This window comes from Panthera pardus, unplaced genomic scaffold, assembly GCF_024362965.1.
Source record: "Panthera pardus isolate Hobbes unplaced genomic scaffold, ASM2436296v1 HiC_scaffold_6, whole genome shotgun sequence".
Taxonomy (NCBI): domain Eukaryota; kingdom Metazoa; phylum Chordata; class Mammalia; order Carnivora; family Felidae; genus Panthera; species Panthera pardus.
Window position 1 is genome coordinate 68,082,798 of NW_026526991.1, and position 21,221 is coordinate 68,104,018.

General features: G+C 41.0%; 1 long non-coding RNA gene across 1 annotated transcript; it reads right to left on the reverse strand.

Annotated features, from left to right (window-relative positions):
* Window positions 1-516: 516 nt before the first annotated feature.
* LOC109249007 (uncharacterized) lies at window positions 517-19,823 on the reverse strand. Its single transcript, XR_002072399.2, has 4 exons — window positions 17,641-19,823; window positions 10,925-11,039; window positions 8,792-9,026; window positions 517-1,102 (listed from the first exon to the last, which is right to left on the reverse strand). It is a non-coding gene; the product is annotated as an uncharacterized LOC109249007 (long non-coding RNA).
* Window positions 19,824-21,221: the final 1,398 nt, after the last annotated feature.

The window sequence follows — 21,221 nt, forward strand, 5'->3', positions numbered from 1 at the left end:
TTGTTATAGATTTAATGGAACAAATGAGCAATTATCTTGTACATAGTTCTTAGTCTTGAATTTCAGCAGAATTTCAATGATACTAGGAGGCATAAAATCTATTAAAACCCTTAATATTGTCCCTGGTACACAGAGGCACTCAATAAATATTTGTTGAATAAACACTAACTACTAAAGATATTTGGTAACTTGTCTTTTGGGATCCAAATGCCATTAAGTGGATTTTAAAATTATGCTAACTGGGATATTTTTCAGGTGTAATTGATATTTTTAAGCTTAATTTTGAAAAGTTGAAATCATAGGAATTAGTACCAAAATAGTATCAATACAAAAGTAGCCAGAAAAGAAAATAAAGCCCCTATTTTCCAAAAAATATAGCAAAAATATTCTATTTGTTCTCCTATAATGACTTGGTCATTCAAGATCCCCAAAAGGTATTATTATAAAAAGACACATCCCTCCTTGCAGCATTATAATAGTAGTAGCAAAAGTCTGAACACAGTCGAAATATCCTCCAATAGAGAACTGAATAGCTATTTAAAAGAATAAATTAGGTTTCTATGTGCTGGTGTAGAACAAACAAGATATTCTGTTAACTTTTTAAAACATGTTTATTTATTCTGAGAGAGCACCTGTGCATGCACACACAAGTGGGGGGGGGGGGCGGTCAGGGAGAGACTCCCAAGCAGGCCCGACCCTCAGCATGAGCCCAGTCTCATGACTGGGAAATCACCACCTAAGTGGATAACGAGTCAGACGCTTAATCACCTGAGCCACCCAGGCGCCCCTGTTAACTCTGTTAAAAGCAGGAAACTGAACAAGGAGCAGAGGGTTCTCAAGTCAGTGTGTAAGGGCTGGAATTGCACACAATCCAAATGTCCCTTGAAGATCCGTTGGAGCAGTGCCAGTCGGGTGGCTTACAAACCCTCTCTCAGTAAATCCTGCATAGAGCTGGTGTTTCCTCTGGCACCGAAAGCCATTTCAATTCTTCAGTTGCACATCAGATGAAGCAGGCTTCCATTTAAGGGCCATGTTGTGTGATAAACACAGTCTTTAAAAGCTAGGCTCTCTTCAGCCATAGAAAAGAAGGAAATCCTGCAGTCTGCAACGACATGGATGAATCTTGAGGGCATCATAGAAAGTAAAATAAGCCCGTCACAGAGGGACAAATGCTGTGTGACTCCACTTATATAAGGTCTCTAAAGCCGTCAAATTCATAGAAGAGTGGTGTTTGCCAGGGGCAGCGAGGAGGGGAAAGGAAGAGCTGCTAATCACCGGGTATAAAGTTCCAGTGATGCAAGATGAGGAAGTTCTAAAGATGTGCTGTGCAACACTGCGCCATGTTGTACGTAATTAACAGTATTTATGGTGCGCTTTACAGTCTGTTGAGAAGGTAGATCTCATATTAAGTGTTCTTACCACAGTAAAATAGAAGTCCATAAAGTCTAGATTCAAAGCTGTTGGACTACAACAACATCTATCTGTGGGATTCTTGCCAAAAAATGTTTAAGCTGAATCTGTTCATGAAGAAATAATCAGATAAATCCAACATATAGGACAGTCTTCTATGTAACCAGCCTAAGTTCTTCAAATATTAAATGTTACAAAATAAAGTAAAACAAAAATATAAATGCAAAGAGACTAAGAGACACAACAACTAAATGGAATGTGTGAATCCTGAATTGGGGAGGGGAAAAAAATCTGTAAAAGACACTTTCTGGACAACTGGAGAAATTTGAATATGGATTCTAGATCAGATGATATTATAGAACCACTGTATATCTTAAGGGTGTGATCATGCCTGATCACCAAGAGGTGAAATGTCAAGAGGTCTGCAACCTACTTTTATGGTTCAAAAAAATACACAAATAGTGCAGATGAATGTGACAAAATGTTAATAATTGATAAATATATGTGAAGGGTATATGGGTATTCATTGTACTATTTTTCTTTCTATAAATCTGAAAATATTCTATTTAAAAATTGAAGGAGGGGCACCTGGGTGGCTCAGTTGGTTAAGCCGCAGACTCTTGATTTCCACTCAGGTCATGATCTCACCCACCGGTGATTTTGAGCCCAGTATCTGGCACTGTACTGACAATGCGGAGCCTGCTTGGAATTCTCTCTCTCTCCCTCTCTGTCTCTCTGCCCTTCCCCCACTCATGCTTTCTCCCTCTCTTAAAATAAATAAACCTTAAAAAAATAAAAAATTGAAGGACGGGGCACCTGACTGTCTCACTTGGTAGAGCATGCGACTCTTAATCTCAGGGTCAAGAGTTCAAAGCTCCACATGGCATGTAGAGTTTACTGAAAAATAAAAATAAAATAGGGGAGCCTGGGTGGCTGAGTCTGTTAAGCATCCTACTTTGGCTCAGGTCATGATCTCAGGCTCAGCTCGTTAGTTCCAGCCCCGAGTCAAGCTCTGTGCTGACAGCTCAGAGCCTGGAGCCTGTTTCAGATTCTGTGTCTCCCTCTCTCTCTGCCCCTCCCCTGCTTGTGCTCTATATTTCTCTCTTCCAAAAATAAATAAACATTTAAAAAATAAAATAAAACTTTTTAACAATGAAAATTTTAAAAATTTTAAAAATTAAAAATTTGAAGAGAAAAATTCCCTTTGCTCCTAACACAACATCACTACCAAATTTCCCCTTCCTTCTTACTCAACCATGTGGCTTTCCATCTCCATCCTTCTTGCCAAAATGGATTTTCGGTGCTGTTCAAGAAAGCCAGCACTTGATTCATTTCTTCCAAAAATATTATGAGGCATAGACGGTGTCTCAACTTGAGCCCGTGCTTCCTTTGTCTTTGCCTCTCTTGGCTAACCTGTGAACTTGGTGAGATCAGGAACTATGCTTTTATCATCTTTATAACCCCAGTGTGAAACACAATAAGGGAAGGCAATAAACATGAACTGAACTGAGGCTTTGGGCCAGTTCACTGATCTTTAGTACCTATTGTGTTACTCTTTAATAAAGTGGGTACCAGATTTCATGGCCAGATGAAAAAAATGCTGAAACCAAATCATTAAATTGAAATTCTAGGGCTGCCTCTTCCATCAGTATGGATACAAAGAGCCATGCTTATGGTAGCTTTGGGCCACCTTAGCAGGAGTATGAAATACAAAGCCTGCCCAAAGTAGAATAAAGTGAAGGTTTTTGTATTGCCATCTGTGCATGCTGCTGGCTCTATCTGACTTCCACCTGTTAGCTTTTTATTCCTTAATACTACGCTGACAGTATTTTCTGTGGTGATAGAGCTGCAGAGCCCGTCCCTGGCAACATAACTGTATCCTACTTTAGAGTAAATAAGAGTGTTTCAAGCAAATTGGAAACTATAGGACAGAAAGAGCCACAGATGGAACACACTGGGAACAGGAGGGGAATGCTGCATTGCTCATAGGCCCCACAGCCCAAGAAAGGAGTGACTCCGAAGTGCTGGCAGTGGACCCGAGCTGACTACAGCCATGTGTCCGAAGAACAAGCCAAATAAGAAGAAGCTCCTTCATTCTGTCACAAGAATCAAATCTATCCATCGTGATCGATGTTTCGCTTTTTAAAAAAGGTTTCCTCTTAACTTCAGTCATTGCCCGTTACTTTTCCTTCTCCTTTCCTATCCCTTCTTTTCTCTTCAGAGATGTCTCTAGAAAAGAAACACGTAGCCCTCAACCAGTTGACATTTAAATTCTGCAGAACACTCTGAAATGAAAGTTCTTTTGTTTACAGTAAGGTTTAAGAGACCCAATGCAGCCATGAAAAGTCATGAAAGTCATGATGATTGGTTAAAAACAAAACTAAATTTAAATAAAAGTATTGCTAAGAGTATTAGGAATGGCAAAAGTAGGTCTGAGGACCTTTTCTGAAAGAAAGTAAGGCTAACACTATGTTACCTGGCTTTAGGAAAATTGCTTATTCTTCTCACAGCCATGTATTCCCTTACTTCCTATTCTCCTTCTTTTTTTTTTTTCTATTAGTCCAGGAAGACATCAGAGGAGAATACAAGAAGGTAAAAACATATATAAAAACAGAAGATGTAAGGACATTGCTTTCAAAGCAGTGCTCAGGCAAGAGGCAGCCTGTTGAAATTCCCAGGAGATTTCTATCTACCTACTCGGCCTCGCTCTGAACAAAATATGTATAATTCCCCCAAACTGATGTGTGACCTGTTGTGTACCTACCCCTATTTACACAGTTGATCCCACGCTTCCTCTCCCAATCACCACTATCAGTTAGTCTGGGCCCAGGAGGTCAGATACTCAGATTTACCAGCTCCGGCTCCCTGCCGATACCAGAACTCTTGGTCTGGCTAAAGGAAGAAAAATAGTGACACACTTTTCACCACCAAAGTTTCAGCCTTGACTCCTTTCCAATTGAGAGTCCAATAAAATCTAATCTCTTGATTAAGTTTAAAAAAAAAAAATGGAGACGTTTGTAATGGCAGAGCACACTGGCCCAAGACAGGGGCTGGGAACTGGTAGAAATAATTGGTGATGTAAAATATGTTCCCTTTCCTACCCTCTTTTGTATCTTCAAGTCCTTTCTTCTGCATCTACCTGCCCTCTCCTCCTTTTCTTTAAATTGTATTCTAGGGGCGCCTGGGTGGCTCAGTCGGTTAAGCGTCCGACTTCAGCTCAGGTCACGATCTCGCGGTCAGTGAGTTCGAGCCCCGCATCAGGCTCTGGGCTGATGGCTCAGAGCCTAGAGCCTGCTTCTGATTCTGTGTCTCCCTCTCTCTCTGCCCCTCCGCAGTTCATGCTCTGTCTCTCTCTGTCCCAAAAATAAATAAACGTTAAAAAAAATTTTTTTTTAATTGTATTCTAATTCTAGTATTGTTAATATACAGGGTTAGATTAGTTTCAGGTGTACAGTATAGTGATTCAACAATTCTAGACATCACTCAGTGCTCATCATCAGTGTACTCTTAATCCCCTTCACCTAATTCACCCATCCCCCCACCCGCCTTCCCTCTGGTGACCATCTGTGTGTTCTCTATAGTTAAGGGTCTGGCTTTTTGTTTGTCTATTTTTTTTTTCCTTCATTCATCTTTTGGGATCTTAAATTTCACATATGAGTGAACCCATACAGTTTGTCTTCTTCTGACTTATTTTACTTAGTATTATATTCTCTAGATCCATCCACAGTATTGCAAATGTTAAGATTTCATTCTTTTTATGGCTGAATGATATTCCATGTATATGTGCCCCATCTTCTTTATCCATTCATCTCTTGATGAACACTTGGGCTGCTTCCATAATTTGGCTATTGTAAATACTGCTCCTATAAACAGAGTGGTATATATATCTTTTAGAATTAGTGTTTTTCTATTCTTTGGATAACTATCCAATGGCGCAATTACTGGATCCCGTGGTAGTTCTCTTTTTAGTTTTTTAAGGAACCTCCATACTGTTTTCCACAGTGGCTGTACCAGGTTGCATTCCCACTAGTAGTTCATGAGGGTTCCTTTTTCTCCACATCCTCGACAACACTTGTTTCTTGTGTTTTTTATTTTAGCCATTCTGACAGGTGTGAGGTGATATCTCATTTCCCTGATTTGCATTTCCCTCATGATGCATGATGTTGAACATCTTTTCATGTATCTGTTGGCCACCTGTAGGTCTTCTTTGGAGAAATGTCTGCTCATGATTTCTGCCCATTTTTTTGACTGGTTTATTTTGGGGAGGGGTGTTAAGTTGTATCAGCTCTTTATATATTTTGGATACTAACCCCTTATGAGATGTGGCATTCGCAAATATCTTCTCCCATCCAGTAGGTTGTCTTAGTTTTGTTGATAGTTTCCTCTGCTGTGCAGAAGCTTTTCATTTTGATATCATCCCAATAGTTTATTTTTGCATTCATTTCCCTTGACTCAGGAGACTCATCTAGAAAAATGTTTTTTGCTTTCTCCCTTTGTTCTCTTCCTCTTGACCCCTTCCCCACCCTGTGGGGAATTAGGGACTCCCACAGGTGTCAATTAGCAACTCCCAAAGGCACTTGACTTACTAAAATTATTTGTCTCCTGGAGTCAAGACTATGAGCTCCCTTCTCCTTTTCACTCATTTGTCAGGTTGGTGGCCAACAAGAAGATTTGGCCCAAATTAGTATACAGCGATCCACTAGCTTTATGTGCCCTGATGTTTATTGAGCAATGCTCTGTACCAGTGAAGAGAAGAAAGTCTTGTCGTTGTCTGCAAGAAGTCTATGTCCCAACAGAGGAAAACAAACATACAAACAACTAAATCTAACACAAAGAGAATCCCAGAGGTGAAAATACAGAGGGGAGTGATTTGTGGTGATCAATGAATGGTGATTTCACCAATGCTACTGGATTGTACTGCAGGAAAAAAAAAAAAATGGTTTTTTCTAAAAACATTTAAACAGACAAAAGTGTAAACCAAAGATTTGTTGGATATCATACAAAGAAATCTTCAACCTCAAAAAGCATCTCTCCTCCCAAATTTTTTAAACGGGTGAGGCACTGCACAGTACAAATGCTTATGCTTTAGCAGAGCAGGAAGTATACCGATAGAACACCAGAGCAACTGCTTATAATGCTGTGTTCCCACCTGTGGTGACTCTTACTCAAGAATAGCACTTATTGGGGGGGTGCCTGGGTGGCTCAGTGGGTTAAGCGTCCGACTTCAGCTCAGGTCATGATCTCATGGTTCGTGGGTTCAAGCCCTGCCAGAGGGCTCTGTCCTGACAGCTCAGAGCCTGGACCCTGCTTCGGATTCTTTGTCTCCCTCTCTCTCTGCCCCTCCCCTGCTCATGCTCTGTCTCTCTCAAAATTAAATAAACATAAAAAAATTAAAAAACAAAAAAGAATAGTGCTTAATTTGTTGCAAGATACTACAAAATAAAGCTGCCTAAACACGTAGGTCTACACAACATAAAGCAAGCGGGGGGGGGGTGGGTGGAGGGGGCAGGATATCTGACTGGGAGGTCATTCCCCTCCTTCCCTTCTTTTAGTTACCCAGGGAATTGAGGGAGTTCACAGAAAGTGGACCTGGGTGAGTAACCTAACAAACATGTTCTAGTGTTGGGCAACCACAACACATGGAAAGGGCAACACCACTGGGAGAAGGGAGGAATGCAGGAGGGAGAAGGGAGCCAGTCACAGGCAGCATCCGAGGCCCCAGAGGCCCTGACTATAAATAACCGCTTTCCCCCATGTCCCTGTCGCCTCTTCCCAAAGTTAGAGTTAGATTCCTGGCCAAAGGCTACACCATACCCCCGCGGCTTCCTTTCCCACAAAGCGACATTCCCTAATGAAGTAAGGTGGCGGCTGCCAGTGACCAGCAGGGGATTGGGAATCCAGTGTCCCCTTGTTCCATCCCTGCCTCCCATTTGCAAGGGTTTGGAGAACCTCTGTGCTCCAGCTTCTTCATCTGAAAAATGGGGACAGTGATGATGATGATGATGATAACTAGCCATCATAAAATGGGTGCTGTGCTAAGTGCCTCACATGCATTATTCACGTAATCTTCAGGAAAAAACACTTCAAGGCAGTATTAATTATTATTATAAGTATGATAATACTGTCTCCTTTACAGATGAAGACATTGTAATTCTGAGAGGAGTTAATTAACTAACCCAAGGTCTAACCTCGCTGCCTGAACTCTTGACTCTTGATCCTTTATATTATTGTAATAATACCTGTCTAAACGGGATGTTGAAAGGTTAACATTACTGGATATGCACACCAATTAATGCTACTGTCAGTATTTTTAACAGCTATTGCTGTTGACGGTGTTACTGTTTTTGTTGCTTTTCTCTACCTCCAGATGTTGGGAATTCTGAAGTCTATTAAGCACAAATCACCGACCCATATATACACTGGCAAGTCTAAACCGATGCCTTGGGGACATTTTTGAGCCCCAAGTAACAAAACCAATATACCTTTTAGATATTTCGTTGTTAAAATATATCTTCTGAGGATGAATGAGACATCAAGAGGGAAGGAAATGGGATTCAGTACTAGTATCTCAACTTACTACCTAAAATGCTTCCCAATGCTTATGTTTTAAAAAAGTTCACAATGACAGGGGCACCTGAGTGGATCAGTCAATTGAGCATCTGACTTCAGCTCAGGTCGTGATCTCACGGCTGGTGAGTTCGAGGCTCGCGTCAGGCTCTGTGCTCACAGCTCAGAGCCTGAAGCCTGCTTAGGATTCTGTGTCCCCCTCTCACTCTGCCCCTCCCCTGCTCATACTCTCTTTCCCTCTCTCAAAAATAAACATTAAAAAAATTTTAAGTCCAGAATGACAAAATGTAAGGTACATTGTTCTCACATGTTTCACTTAAATTTCCTCAGTTAAAATAATGTGTCAGATGCTAGCTTTTGACTATCCAAACCATACTTTTGCCCTACCTTATCTTTTAATTCATTTTCATTATCATGAAATAACTATGATAAATGTTTCAACCTCTGATGTGCTAACACGCCAATCAGATTAAACATAGCAAGCGTCTGACATACACCTGGAGACTTCCCTAAGCAAAATAAAATTATTGCATCTCATCACTTCCTTCCTATTGCCAACTAATGTCCCCATGCCTGAAAGGGTCATTTTCAAGTCACATATCTATTTATAATAATGTGTTCACTGTCTTCCTTCCTCTGGCACATTGTCTGTGACCTTGACCATTTCAGGACTGATAAAACAGTGCCATCAACATATGTTGATGAGGCTCTAGACATCTTGTAAGAGATTTCATAGTTATTAAAAGCAATAAAGAGTGACAAGGACAGTTCTACACTATAATACTGCCTGTCAAGAGAAAAATGTCACACTTACCATAAAGTACCCAGAGGCCTAATTAGGGGTGGAAAAAGGAATAATTTCCCGAACACAGTAATGAGGGGCTAGGGTAAAACATGGCAGCAAGGGAAAGTGCGTCCTCTCCAACGCGCTTGCGTGGAACCCAGTCCCCTCCAAAGGGTCCAGGTGAGAGCGATGGTTCCGTGTCCAAAATGTGGAGCATCAATGGATGCCAAGTGAGCAGCACATGAAGAGGTGCCAGTAAGAACTTCTGTGAAGAAATAAGATATTCTGAGTTTTTGAACATTTCCTAATAGCATCAATATGAAAACTAAAATAATGAATCCTCCCAGGTACCTTCTAAGAACATTAAAGGAATTTAAATACCACAGTTCCCAAATGTTCATACCCATAAACACAAATCCATACACCCCGCAGAGCTGTAAATAAATTCTACCTGAAGGTCTCCTTCCTGTTCACATAGGTCTCCATAAAATCTAGTAGGATCCCCTCCCTTTTGTCTTAGGCTTTATCCTTGTCATTCCTATCTATCAGTGACAGGAGGTTAATAAAAATAAATAAAAACCAGTGTCCCTATAACCCAGCAGGAAGCGCTTGTGGCACCTCAGGGCCCTCTGTCAACCAGGGGCGTTTAGTGTGCCCTCAGCCATCCTTCCAGTTCATTGTAGGATTCTGGGGTGCATGGCTGTAGGCAAGAAGAGTCTCGGCAGCAGCCCCACACCCTCCAGCTTGGTCCTTTGCCCTTCTTTTCGTGACGGGGCAGAGCCTGGGGCTGGGAACTTGACATCACTCCCTCTCCTCGGGGATGCTTCAAAGATGGCTTCAAAGATAGCAATGGCTTCCAAGATGGAACAGCTTTTTCCCAAGTGACTTTTCTCACCTTACAGAAAAATCATCTATTCCTCACTTCTGCTTCTCAATCTTCTGCACCTGTCAACACCCACGGCTATCCCAGCTCTGCCACTTCTCAGCTGTGGGAACCTCTCTGGGCCTCAGTTTCCCCATCTGCAAAAGGAGGGTAGTAATGGGGTCTACTGCTGCTGTGAGGATTAAATTGGTTCATGTAGAGAATGTGCTTACAACAGTCCCCTAGGACATAGTAAGCACCAAATAATTGCTATCATTTATATTAGTAGTAGTAGTAATGGCAGTATTCTCTGTCACCGACACAAGGGACCCCAATAGTGTTATCTGTCCCTCCTTTAGATTAGGTTGAGAGTGAATAGAGTCTGTCGTAGGGGACAGATGAAGAACAGAGCCTACTGCCAGTGCTCTGGGACCTTTACCGGAAGGTTTTCATTTTCTCTTGACAGGAGGCACTGTATGTTGAAAGTGTCCTTGCCACCACTATGGTATTAATAACTGCAAAACGTGATGAGGGAATCGTAAACATGTCAGTGACTTGATTCCATGGGTTTACATCATGATGGAAATAGTCAAGGTCACAAACAATGGGACAGAGGAAGAGAGCGGCTCCGTGATACCAAGCCCAGATTTACCCAGCTTTTTTGTAATGTGTACTTTTTAGGATTTTAGTCCTATTCACTGTCTGCGTTTGATGTATTAATTGTTCCCTGACTACATTTTGTAGTTTGTGTAACATCCCAGCTTATAGATTGAATCAGGGTGGTGACAGCAAGTGGCAGAAAAATAATTATCTAAAATCATTCCCAAACCCAGAATGAGGTGTAGAGCTGTGGCAATAGACTGGCACATTACTTGTTTCTTCTGCCCCAAATTTCTAGTAACACTCAAAGGCTGGGGTTCTGAGATCTTTTGCCTAAGGCTTAAAATAATAATAGACCCAATCACTTATATTCTTTTTTGTTCATCCAACATTTGAAATCTTTATAGGCTCTAAAATAATATGTTCTGATCACTGAAAATTTCATTTTATGGGATCCTATCATTTCAACACATGTCTTAACCTAATTTATTTTTGTTCACCCTAAATATAAAGAGACATCCTGGAACCGAAGTAGTTGCAGTCAGAATCATTGACATCGACTGATTTACTTAGCATTGTACACATTCTTCATAGGATGAGGGGAGATGTGTTCCGAAATGAGTAACTGAAAAATTATAACAGTAAAAGAATAATATTATACTATGAAATGTCCTTAAAAAATTAAATATGTATGTCCTTACCTTGGTGTAGATGGAGTAAAATGGTCAGAAGACAACGTGTGCCTGGTCGTGGATTGATCCACAGGCAATTCTGTTCTCAACCCATTGTGCCCACTGTAGGGGTTCAGACAACTGCCTGTGGATGGTGAGAGAGGATCAGGTCCTACTACTATCTCAAATCAACACATTCAAACCCAAAAGACTGTACAATTGGTTCTTCACTCAACTCCAAGTGATGTAGTCCATCTCATACAGTGATGGAATCCATCCTGTACCACATCAAAGTGTGGTGAGGAATAGAGAGTGGCATCCCTAGACTAACTCATTCCTAGGTACTAACTGTGGGAATGAGACCTGCTCCCTTATGTTTGGGAGCCCCAAATGGCACCCCATCAATAGTCAGTAAGTGACCACCCCTGTTGCCAGCCTTCTATGCATTCTCTCCCTCTCCCCTAGAGTTCCTCTCTCCCTGTGGTTTCCACATCTCTGGTGTCCTGACCATCAGAGCGGGTTATCATTATCTACTCCACATGGTTCTATGGCTAGATAGGGAAGATTCAGAAGATTCGGTAGAGGTGGTTGGGAAGGAGTCCCTCACATCCATCTGGTCTCTGGGTGAGACCACCTTACATGGCAAAAGTTAACCTCCTGCTAGTATAATTTTCCTACCTTGTTAAGTTAAAAGAGGGTAGGCCTTCTTCCTAGCTTTGGGTTATATTTCAAAAAGCTGCCTTCAATTACCATATTACCCTAGATAAAGTAGCTGCCCCAACCCTCTCTATTCCATTAATTAATTTTTTTCATTCTTAGAATTTAGCATTAGATAAAATTTATATGAATTTTTTTACATACTAATTGTCTCTCTGTCCATCTTCCCCCTGACCCCAGCCCTACTAGAATATAAGCTCCATGGGAACATAGGCATCACTTCTCTTCGGCTATTCACTGTTTTATAACCAATTTCTATAAAGGTGCCTGGCACAAGGTAAGTAAGTTCCAGATCTGCATGTCCAATTGTTTATTGCTTTATCATATGGGCATCTCAATGACAACTTGGAAAAAGCAGAATTCTGCAAAGAGTTCCCAGAAAATCTACTCTTCCTCACTTATTTTCTACCACCTACCATTCTGGCCAGCCAGAAAATCCAGTTATCCTGGAATAAACTTCTCTCTCTTCTTTCTCCAATTCCCCACATTCCTCTCCTCTTTCACCACTTTCCTCCTCCTTTCCCTCCACCCATCTCACCTCCTCCATCCTCTCACCACATCTAATTGACTTTCAACTCCAGCCAGTTCTTCCTCCTCAAGCAATCCCGCCCACCTGTGTTAGAGCCTCAGTGAAGCCTCTTCCTTAACACTGCAGCTAGCAGTGGTCACCCCTGTGCATCACACCAGTGTGTCTCTTGAGTCAATCAATGCGTTTTAGGTCCTTTTAGGGTCTCACACTTTCTTGAGAATCTGATAAAAGTCATGGGCCCAAGAAAATCCACATGCCTTAAACTTCTCTGTAAAATGTCAGGACTCCAGAAAACCAAACCAGGAAATATCATAATCCCAGACTTCAAGATATACTACAAAGCTGTAATCATGAAGACAGTATGGCACTGGCACAAGAACAGACACTCAGATCAATGGAACAGAATAGAGAACCCAGAAATGGACCCACAAACGTATGGTCAACTAATATTTGACAAAGCAGGAAAGAATATCCAATGGAATAAACACAGTCTCTTCAGCAAGTGGTGCTGGAAAAACTGGGCAGCGACATGCAGAAGAATGAACCTGGACCACTTTCTTACACCATACACAAAAATAAACTCAAAATGGATGCAAGACCTCAATGTAAGACGGGAAGCCATCAAAATCTTCGAGGAGAAAGCAGGCAAAAACCTCTTTGGTCTTGGCCGCAGCAACTTCTTATTCAACACGTCTCCGGAGGCAAGGGAAACAAACGCAAAAATGAACTACTGGGACCTCATTAAAATAGAAAGCTTCTGCATAGCGAAGGAAACAATCAGCAAAACTAAAAGGCAACCGACAGAATGGGAGAAGATATTTGCAAACAACATATCAGATAAAGGGTTAGTATCCAAAATCTATAAAGAACTTATCAAACTCAACACCCAAAAAACAAAGAATCCAGTGAAGAAATGGGCAAAAGACATGAATAGACACTTCTCCAAGGAAGACATCCAGATGGCCAACCGACACATGAAAAAATGCTCAACATCACTCATCATCAGGGAAATACAAATCAAAACCACAATGAGATACTACCTCACACCTGTCAGGATGGCTAACATGAACAACTCAGGCAACAACAGATGTTGGCGAGGATGTGGAGAAAGAGGATCTCTTTTGCATTGTTGGTGGCAATGCAAGCTGGTGCAGTCACTCTGGAAAACAGTATGGAGGTTTCTCAAAAAACTAAAAATAGAACTACCCTACGACCCAGCAATTGCACTACTAGGCATTTAGCCACGGGATACAGGTGTGCTGTTTTGAAGGGACACATGCACCCCCATGTTTATAGCCACACTATCAACAATAGCCAAAGTATGGAAGGAGCCCAAATGTCCATTGATGGATGAATAGATAAAGAAGATGTGGTGTATATATATATATATATATATATATATATATATATATATATATACACATACAATGGAGTATTACTCGGCAATCAAAAAGAATGAAATCTTGCCATTTGCAACTATGTGGATGGAACTGGAGGGTACGATGCTAAGTGAAATTAGTCAGAGAAAGACAAAAATCATATGATTTCACTCATATGAGGACTTTAAGAGACAAAACAGATGAACATAAGGGAAGGGAAACAAAAACAATATAAAAACAGGGAGGGGGACAAAGCATAAGAGACTCATAAATATGGAGAACAAACTGAGGGTTATGGGAGGGTTGTGGGAGGGGGTATGGGCTAAATGGGTAAGGGGCATTAAGGAATCTACTCCTGAAATCATATGCTAACTAATTTGGATGTAAATTTTAAAAAATAAAAAATTAAATTACAAAAAATATTTAGAATGTGAAAAAAAATGTCAGGACTCTAAATACTTACTGCAACAAGCATCATGGTTATTTTGTTATAACCACTTTTTTTAAGATTTTTAAAAATTTTTAATTGATCTCTTCACCCAACACAGGGCTCGAATCCACAACCCCGGGATCAAGACTCTCATGCTCTACCAACTGAGCCAGCCAGGTGCCCCTTTAAAACTATTTACTTATACACCTATCTCCCTCACTAGAATGTAAGTCCTCCTCGGACATGTTTGTATCATGTTTTATCTTTTTCCTTTAATCCCTTTGCATGTAGCACTGTGTTTAGTATGCACAAGATACTAAAAAATGTCCATGGACTATCTAGTGCAATATTCAGGTATCAGATTAATACAGTATTTCCAAATACTAGTCATTTGAGTAACACTCTCACAATTTTTGCCATATCTGCCACAACTTGTCCTATTACTTACTTACCTGCCATTTGTGGTAGATTATTTGCAAAATTATTGCCAAAGCTTCTTTCCATCTCTGGACATGAGTGCCTCTAATCTCCCAAAAAGATGTGAAGTCTATTTCTCCTCCCCTTGGATCTAGACTTGTCCAGTCACATGCTTTAACCAGTCGGATATAGCAGAAGTAATACTTTTTGACTTCCAGGTCTAGGCCTTAAGAAACTTTGCAGCTTTCTTTTGTAATCTCTGGAGATCCATCCATGATGTGAAAAAGCCCAGGTCAGACTACTGAATGATGAGAGGCCACATGGAGAAAGAGGCTCAGCCAGTTTCAGCCACTCCAGCCACTCCAGCTGGGCTGACAGGCATGAGGGAAGCCATCTGGGACCTTCTGGCCTCATCCAAGTTCTCAAGATGAAGGAATGACCCCATCGGATATCATGTGGAGGAGAAGAATTGCTCAGTTGAGTCTAGCTAACCCACAGAATCCTAATAAGTCACTGTTTCTTAAGCCACTATGTTTGGGGTAGCTTGTTACACAGCAACAGAGAACTGATTTACTGTATTTCCTTAAATAAACTTTTTTTAACAAGTATATGTTGAAAGAAAATTTTTGTCACTTCCATAGGGAAAACTAGTATCACTTTTCATAAAACTAAACACAATGAAAAAAAAAAAAAAAAAGAAGAAAGCAATGTTATTCACTTCTAGCCAAATACTGCTGCATACAAAAGCCTCTGCATTAGTTCCAAAGGAAGATGCTCAAATGTCAGAAAAGTATTAAAAGGTACACTGGAAGTAAACTGGAAATCTCTCTTTGGTGTAAACTGGACTGAAAGAAAATAGAATGAAAATAACATGCTCACTCATCCTGATATGTGATATTATTTAGTGTTCTATCACCAAAAATCATTATTTTGCAGCTATAGGTACTAAATAATAACCAAGATGGTAAACAGCCATGGCAAAAATTGAGAAAGTTACTCAAATGACTGACATTTGGAAGATGCTGTATTAACCTAATACCTAAACATTGAGACAGGACCCAACTCTTTTAGTACCTTCTACACAACAACACAATGCTAAACAGAGAAGGGTTTGAATGAAAGATAAAACATAGTGCAGTCCCATCTTAGAAATACTTCTATTCTACTAGAGGAGACAAGGAAGTGAATAAACAGTGACCATTCACTAACCACGGTAAATGTAACTGTATTAGATTTACAATATAAAGTCCATGGACTCAGACTTCAAATCTCTTATATTCTATATAAAAGTTTGAGGGTAGATGGCTATTTTGGGGTCCATAACTTTCACCAGATCCTCAAAGGGATCCCCTAGAGTCCCACTCCGTAACCTGGGAAACACTGGATTAGATAATGCATATCTATTATTCTTGGTTCAGTTGTTTCTACCTCAAGACTTTTCCAGATTGCCTGGACATTCCTTTTTAGTTTGTAATTCTGAAATCAAAACTCTGGCCTTCTCTTTCCTCTTTATGATTTTATACCTTTCTCACAAAACTATATAAAAGTTCTCTTAAACTCCCTGATGACCAACTCCCCTATAGATCTCAACCATATTTTAAGCTCTTTGAAACTAGAGACATGTCATATAACTTCCTGCCTTCTATTATCAATAAACATCTGCTAAATGAAGAATAAACCTCCTAGAACTCCTGCAGGAAGTTTTTCCTGCTGTCTAGGACTGATTAAAAATGTGTTTTCTATTGCTCAGACTATGAACACTCGAATGTGAATTGAATCTGAAATGTGTGTATAATAAAATAGTGGGGGAAAGAAAGCACCAAGTTCTTCCTGCATTGTGTTCTGTGTGTACATTCACAAATGTCTGCCTGGACTGGCATTCTGTGTCTATGCCTATTTAGGTCAATGTTGAATATTTTAAATGGTGTGGGGACCATATTTGTTTACACACTGCATGCAGCAGTCATTGCCAAGTTATTCACACACAGGGACTCAGGACCTCTCCCAGGCACAAAAGTGCTGCTGTTGATATTTATGCTTTTCTCACTGTTTCTTCTTATATCCTATTGCTTGAACATAGCAATTTTGCTTTTCTTTGGAACTTAAATCAATGAACAATATAGACCTCTAAAAGTTTAGTACTCTCATCAGAATTTTTTTTGATTTTAGCCATGTTGGGAACTAAGTGAGCTGAAGTTCCCTCTGTTCAGAGTTCTTGAAGGTTTGACATTTAAATTTATTCTAAAATAGTTTTTGCATGAAAAACCAAGAAAGGGAGGATTGTGGTTTGTACCTTGGCATGGAATTTTATATGAGTGGGATAGAAACAGAGTGGTGGTGTTGGAGCAGTCTGCACGATTTACTGGCACTGATTGGGGCCGGAGTGGCCCAGTGTCCAGACAAGTACATCATTCATATGACTAATTCTAGCTTTGCCTAGCCTTCACTTCCACCCCCCACACATACACACCATCAACATATATGGAGATATTAGTAAAGCTATCATCTTTGAAATGATTGATTCTCCCCAATGACTCTCCATGCCTGGGCTTTTCCACAAAAGAAGCATGCCTTCAGGACAAGGGATTGCCAAGGGCAGCAAATCGACGGGAGAAGTCCTGTAAAACTTTCTGAGGGGATAGAATGAAACATCTTTCATTCCATGATGTTCTCCAGTGGGTATGCTTCTGAGCCACTGGTGCATCTGAAAATATTATGTATATATATATACACACACATTCTAAACTTTAGTATTTTTTTCTAAATACTTTTTAACCTAACATTTAATTTTTAAGGTGTATTTAAGTACCGCCTAAATATACTCCTGGGTTACTCATGTTTTATTTTAGTTCTTAAAATACTCTTTTCATTCCTCTGTATCTCTGAAATTTTTTTTAAGTTTATTTATTTATTTTGAGGGAGAGAGGGAGAGAGAGAGCAGGGGAGGTGCAGAGATAGAGGGAGAGAGATACTCCCAAGCAGGCTCTGCACTACCAGCCCAAGGTGGGGCTCAATCCCATGAGCTGAAATCAAGAGTCAGGCGCTTAAGCACTGAGTCACCCAGTGGCCTATATCCTTGAACTTTTTAAGTAATAACACTTCCTTATAACTAGGAGTTTTAACTGATTAACCATGACCTGACATGATAGTTTACAAAGACTTAATATACATTATGAATGTGTAATAGAAAGCACTTGCCACTTGGAATGTACTGCTCACCTAACATAAAGTAGCAGATTTTGAGGAAAATGCCTGGTACATGTTAAAGCCCTACCTCCAGTGGCCCCACATGATTGCAGTGACAGCCCTTGGAAGAGCAGGGAGCCAGCTGAACTCTCACATCTTTTTTCTTAGAGCTTCTTCCAAAAGAAAACAAAGCAGATGTGTGTATTTTCTTGGGTTGAAGGTAGAAGGTTCTAGAAGTACATGTTAGCTGGTGCCTGAGATGCCAACAGAGCGGATAAAGAAAATGGGGTGAATACAAAGAAGTTTAACCAGAGGTCTCCCTGGAATGATTCCTTCCAGGTTGAAAAATCTATTATCCTCTGGTTCGGGGCAATTGAATGAGCATAAAACCCTGCTTCTCCCCAGATCTAAAGAGCAAGAGGAAACTGTGGAATGTTAACGGAAAGGTGGTTTGGTGGATGAACGGGCAGGAGGGTGCAGTCCAAATGCAGCCCCTCGAAGACTATGGTGGGAGAGGCAGGTTCCAGGTGCTTTAAGCCTCTGCACAAGTAAATGGGGTAACGAGGCCATCTGTACATTGCACGCATCTGGAGATGCCCTCCACCTGGTGAAGGCACCCTTGTGTACCTGAAGGGATTGTGCATTCACACAGTCATCCCCGTGGTGGACTCCTCTGGAGACAAGAGCAGGAAAAAGACATTGAATCTCAATCTTGGGAAGTAAATACCCCTTCCCTATTTCCTGGGTCCACAGAACCCAGAAACAGTCAAAATGTCTGGGTTCAATCCCCTGCCCTACTCTTTATCAACGCGTGACCTTACGTTAGTGGCTACACTGGTCTGACCCCAAGTTTTTTTAAACTGCACAATACATATAGTGCATTTAAACTGACATACATATAGTGCTTGCTTTACCAACATGAAGTGGCGAAGATAAGGACAGCCCTGGGAACAGTGCCCACAGGTGTGTGTCTATTGGGGCAGGGGGGAGAGGCACCGGTGCACACGGTTCACCAGATGTACGGCAGATGGCACTTTAGTCTGTCAAATATGCTAACTGCCCGCGAAGGCCAGCTGAGCCATACCAAGTGGACGTCTGTGCTCCCGACCACGGAGGTCCCTCTGAGCCCACACCGCAGCCTCCCTCCTGTAGTCACGTGAATGCTCATGTCCCTCCACTGGCGCTCTGGAGCCCATCCCTTCTCACCCTACTCCAAGACTTTGCTCCAGCAATTGTCTACCTACTCCTGCATCATTGAGTTGTTGCTCTCTACTGGATCATTCCCAGCACACAAATGTGCTGTAATAACTCCTTCCATTAAAAAATTTTTAAAAATGTTCCTGGTCCCACATCCTCCTCCCGCTACCGTTCCATTTCTCTTCCTTTTAAGAGTAAAACTCCAACTCCTCAAAGAGTCGTAGTCTGCCTCCTGTCCAGCCCCTCCCACTCCTTCCAGAATCCATTTCAAACAGCTCTCACCCTCCTTACTTCATTGGAATAGTTCCTGTAGAAGTCACCACTGACCCCTCCCCATGGTGCTACATACAAAGGTCTGTTCTCAGCCTCCTCCCATTCACCCTGTCCAACACCAGACACACTTGCTCACTCTCTTCTTAAAATATTTGGTTCACTTGGTTTCTAGAACTTCATTCTGCTCAGAACCCTAGAAGGGCAATCCCTCTCACATGGAATAAAGACCAAAAGCCTTAGAATGGCTTAAAAGGCCCTCTCTGACTACTCTTCTGGGAATGTTCTTCCAGATAACCAAAGAACTCACTTCCTGAATCTCACCAGCTCAAATATCACCTTCTCAGTCTGCAAGTCTTTCCCTGGCCCTGTAGGTAAAATAACTGCCTCTTTAACCTCCTGTCTCCCTTACTAGAAGCTTAATATTATAATCTACATTGTACAAGTGTATGTTTACTTATTTTACATAAGCTTGTTTTGTTCACTGCCCTTTCACCAGCACCTACGACAGTATGTGCACATAGTAGGACTTTAGTTATTTATGGAGTGATCCAGTGAAGTAATCCTAAGCCCTGGAAACTGGACAGAGGCTGTGCACATAGCCAGCCTTCAATGTTTAGTTCGAAGAGGAGGAATTGTCAGAATAGAGGTGGACAGTGCTAGAGATGTTCTGTATACCCTATTTCAATCGGACTGGATAAATCTCTCCCTGTGGGAAGGTGAAGCAGGACGAAAGCAACATGATGGTTTTGAAAAGTTTCTACAGTACCAGAGAAGATGTTCATGTCTTGTTTGGTGTCCTAAACAGAGGTGTATGAAAATGTGAGCTCTATAAAATGAAAGGAAGAAATTCAAGAACAGATAGACTAAGATGACAGGAGAAATGAGTATGAAGCTACTAGTATAAAAAAAAAAGGCAAGGAAACTTAAAATGCCGTGTAGGCATTTTCCAGGATTAAAGTATTCCTTTGAAGCAATAACAATCATAATGGGTATTGCAGAAAATTAATTGTGCTGTGGATGGATCACTTTAGTAGCCCTTCCAAAATGCAGAACAAAGGTGAAAAAATGCATAAAAAAAGACTAAAAGTGCTTTTCCAAAATGTTAACAACGTCAGTATCTTCAGTGATTTTAGTTGTCCTTCCTACATACTTTTTTCTACATTTTCTAAATTCTCCAAACATATGTGCAGAATCGTAATAATCAGGGAAAAAGGGAAAGGAAAAAATTAAATTTAAATCTTAAATTATTTGTTTATAGTTTTTTTTCTTTGAGAGGACAGGGAAATTATTCCCTAGCCCGCTGTGTCCCTTCAGCCTAGCAACGCTATTCTTCCCCTCTGGCAGTCAACCACTTAATCCAGAAATTCCCATAAAACTTGTTTTATTGGAAGTCACTGTAGGATTTAGCTTTTTTAATATGACTAGATCAAGGGGTGTCTGGGTGGCTCAGTCAGTTAAGCATCCAGCTTTGGCTCAGGTCATGATCTCATGGTTCGTGAGTTCAAGCCCCACATTAGGCTCTGTGCTCACAGCTCAGAGCCTGGAGCCTGGATTCTGTGTCTCTCTCTCTGCCCCTCCCCTGCTCATGCTCTCTCTCACTGTCTCTGTCTCTGTCTCTCTCCCTCTCTCAAAAATAAACATAAAAAAATTTAATATGACTAGATCTGAGAAAGGTCCTAATCCCTTGGGTAAAAGTGGGAGCACTAAGAAACGAGCATGAAACGGAGGATAGTGTTTTCTTCACTTTCCTCTACTTCTCTTGTGATGCATACACAGCCATTTTGTGTAACTGCCTGTTAGGACAGAGATTGCCAATTCCACTTAAGAGTACATATTTTGGGTAAGAGGTAAGAAACCGTGCTTGGGCTAAGGGGCCTACGTGATTGTTAGTGTTCTGATGGAAAATTTGCCTCAAGACCCTACAGCTCTAATGTGGTAGCCTTGGCTGCTTCGGCCAGCTTCCAAGACTGCAGTTAGGGCTTTTAAACTTCAATTGGCTCTGCTGGTATGTAGTGTTATTTCTTTCCCTCCTTCCCCAAATTTGCAAGCTTGTTTCTTCTTAAATGCTCCATGAGATGATGCATGAATGCATTTTATTTCCTCAATGGAAATGTAGATGCTGCACAGCTGTTAGACTTGAAATCACCAGGTGGTACTTGGAAGCAGGAACTAAGATGCTGTTGCCAGGGTAACCACACA